The sequence below is a fragment of the Cupressus sempervirens genome, chromosome 10, assembly GCF_028749045.1.
Source record: "Cupressus sempervirens isolate cs-2001-9-10 chromosome 10, ASM2874904v1, whole genome shotgun sequence".
NCBI classification, from domain to species: domain Eukaryota; kingdom Viridiplantae; phylum Streptophyta; class Pinopsida; order Cupressales; family Cupressaceae; genus Cupressus; species Cupressus sempervirens.
Genome location: NC_143127.1, coordinates 911582921 through 911586632, shown reverse-complemented (window position 1 = coordinate 911586632; position 3712 = coordinate 911582921). Strand labels below are relative to the sequence as shown.

The 3712-nt window shown below is 35.9% G+C and overlaps 1 pseudogene across 1 annotated transcript; it reads right to left on the bottom strand.

Annotated features, from left to right (window-relative positions):
- Positions 1 to 568: 568 nt before the first annotated feature.
- On the bottom strand, positions 569 to 2094 carry LOC149536953 (U-box domain-containing protein 21 pseudogene; annotated as a pseudogene). Its single transcript, XR_016356944.1, has one exon. The product of XR_016356944.1 is annotated as a U-box domain-containing protein 21 pseudogene (transcript).
- Between the last annotated feature and the right edge of the window lie 1618 nt (positions 2095 to 3712).

Sequence of the window (3712 nt, the reverse complement as noted above, 5' to 3'; positions counted from 1 at the left end):
TCTTCCTAATTGAAACCCCACTTAAAATTCAAATAGAATTAAACTAAATAAATTAATCAACATATTTACAAGTATGAATATCTTGAAGTCCATTTTACATTTTGAACTTTCGAATTCATGTTTGTGAAAATGAACAAATTTGAATTCCATGACATTTCTTTTTCTTTTTTATACTATCATTTTTATAGTTATATCTTCCTATCATGTAATCATTGCATTGCACCTTGATGAGGTGCAATTACTTTTTAATATTTAAAAAAGGAATGCGCTTACAACTTAAATATTAGTTTTGTGGGGGGTGTGTTCGGTCCCCGCACAACTCTTCGGCTTTTAAATTAGGTTTCGATTTTCCTTTTCTCATACGTTTTCTAAATCTCTGGCTTTTATCGACCATAATTAATTAAAACTAATTAGCTTCAGCCGTGGAAAAGCGGGCGGACTCGGTCCTAAGCGGGTTGCGGGTTCTATATTAGGGTTTGTTTTTGAGGTTTTTCGGCCTATACTTTTTCGCTCAAAGCTACTGGATATTATTATCGATTGCAATGCCATGAAGAATCTCATTAACAAGTTATGTAAATTGTGGAAACAGATCAATTGGATTGTTCTAAAAAATAACCCCCTAATAAATTGTCCATATTTACATTACACGGTCTTCACATTCGTGAACGAGGAGCGGGTCGATAAGATTTCTGAATTTAGAAGAAGCGCTTGACATGAAGCAAGTGGAGTGTCTCTGCGCATTCCCAATCATTTGAATAGGGCCGGGAAAGCTTGAGCAACTTGATCGATTTATGTCTTGTTTGCTCGGAGCATCCCATCTGCACTATCAACATCAACTTGTCCAACGCACCCGCCTGCAACGCCTTCCGCACGGCCTCCCCATCACACGAATTCTGGCATATATTCCACAACACCGAGACTGCCAATTCGGTGGCCGTTTCGGACACTCTCAACATCTTCTTAACAATCACATGCAGTGTCAAAGCGTGGGCAGAAGCAGCCGCCCGACCCTCCGTACAACAGCAAAGTGTGTCTAGCGCCAACAATGCCCTCTCACATATGCTGCGATCTGAGTCAACAAGCATCTCCACCAGCAATGGAACGGCCCCCGCTTCGGAGATCTTGCTTCTGTATCTCTGCCTCATAGCAATGCTGTATATGATGGCCAGGCTCGATTTTGTAGCGGCTGGGCATATGGGCTCTCTAAGGAGTTGCACCAAACCCTCTGCCAATCCCTTGCTTTTCCCAATAGTGTCTCTGTATTTGGTATTAGAAACCATTTCCCGTAGAATTGTAACCGCGCTGTTCTTTGCCTCGGGATTGCCCTCTTTAAGATTGTGCACAATATAAGAAATGGCATCGGACAAAGCAAGCGAATCCATGGCCTGGGAAGCGAGGGGTTTTATCATGGTCAGAGCAACCAGAGCCTCTTCGCACAATTCTACCGACTGTTGCGAGTGATTCAAAGCCTGAGCGCCGTGCTTGGCGAAAAGGGATGCGAGAACAGAGGACGCATTTGAGGAGGCGATGCATCTTTTGTTCCTCTCGCTTTCCCTGCACAAACGCCTCAATTTCCCGATGGATTCTTTCTCTCCACACGAAATCTCTGCCAGAATTGCATTGAGGTGGGCCGGATCAAGAGGAGCTTTGGGCGTAGGGATTCTCTCTACGCCTCGCCCGCCGTTGGCGACGCACCACTCCTGAATGATTCGACGCAGTGTGTGATTTGGGATCGTGTCTTGTGAATGCAGAATCTGATTCGTGACGGGGCAGACATTGTTGCCGGCGTCTAACCACGTCTCGATGCTCTGCCGATCGTATGTGATTCCTGTGCAGAGGGTCACGGGATCCTTCATCAGATCCAGCAAGATGGGGCATCTCAGATAGCTCGGCACTGTCAATCCAACATCGATAATTCCCTTCATCGCCTCGAATACCCACATATAAATTTGCTAGTTTTAATTGTTTGCTTCGAGCTGCGTGGATATACTGAAGTTTTGGTTACGCTCTCTATATATATACGAAATTGAATTGGGCGAACACTTTCGTCAAAGTAGAAATTAAAAGTAAACACGGTGCAGGCGAATCGGTCCGTTCAAGGGGATGCAGGCCAATGACCTGGTCTGGATTGACTAATAAAACAACTCTATGGAACGTTGAATCTTTGACTTGGACCGTCCGTTTTATAGGTTCTAGCTAGCTCGACCGTGTCAAGTCCTGTCTTGTTAAACAATTATGGCAGGGTGTCGAAGCCTGTTTAAAGAGGTGAAACCCAACCGTTTTCCCCTCCGATGGTGGGCTGTTGACCGGGCTGTAAGTAACAAACTTCAATTAGCTCATTCATTATTATTCTAATGTAAGTTCACAATCAACAAGGGGCGCAAGCGCCAAAGTTCTCATGGTTGATTGAAGTAGGTTTTGGTTAAAATATAATATATTTAGTTTTATAAAATAACAAATAAATAGTAATGACAAATAGAATATTATAGTGGTAAGCTAAATTAAATTACAGAGTATAGTCAGTATATTATTAAATTATATAACTGCAATGATATATATTAATTAAAATAGTAAAAAGATATATAAATAAATATTATAGTATCATGGTAAATTAAAATTAGATGACATCATAAAGAACATTTATGATACCAATGAACTAATTATATATAAGATATAGATAAAATTATATACATTTTTAAAAAAAGAGTCAAATTGATTAATTTTAATGATGAAATTGTTTGATATATCTTATTTAAGCGATAAATTCATCTAATTGAAGAAGGTGGACAATATTCTTAAGCTTAAATCTAATGCATAAAATAAATAAACATAAATTAATTTAACAAACCAAACACACTTATCATAAATAAAGTTGATAATATACAAAGCTAAACAATTTGAACTTTATTAAAATTGATACAAAATTAGTATTATGTATTTTAAAGTATAAATTAAAAATATCAATATAATAAAAATTATATATAAAAAAAAAAAATAAACAATAAATCTATTAAAAGCATTGGTTTAGATATGTCAAAATAAAAGAAACTAAATTCTAATTTAAACTTATATATAAATTAAAATTAAAATAAATATGAAATTAAGCTATATAAAAAATAATTTTTGGAAATTGACAATTTAAAAGAGTTAAAATGTCTATATTTGATTAGAAGACCTATACTTGATTAAAATATCTATATTTAATAGCATTTTACAAATTACAAAAATAAACATCAATTAAAGTGATTGTCTTTTTAAAAAAAAGTTTGTCCACTAGTCACAAATGTGGAAAAGATAAAATTGAAATTAATGCATTCATGAGGTGTTAGGAAAATGATTATTTTTTAATAAAATTTATCCACTTGTCACAAGAAAAGAAAAGATAAAGTTGCAATTAATGCTTGCATTAATAGAGGTGTTGGAAAAAATAGTTGTATTTTTGTTGAAGAAAATTAAATTTTTTTATTGCCTTTTTTCATCATGAGCCAATAAGGTTTTCAAAAAATTGTATTTTTCAATTCCAAAAAATCATGCAAATTACAAAACCTTTTGCAAACATTACTATATGAATGAAATCTAAAATCTGATTGGTGCAACTATTAATACAATGGACTAAGCGAAAGCATAAGTTACCTGCCGTAGGCAGGAACTAATAAAAGATTCTCTTTTTCTTATAAAGTGCATGCAAGCATATATGTTGAACCACCACAAA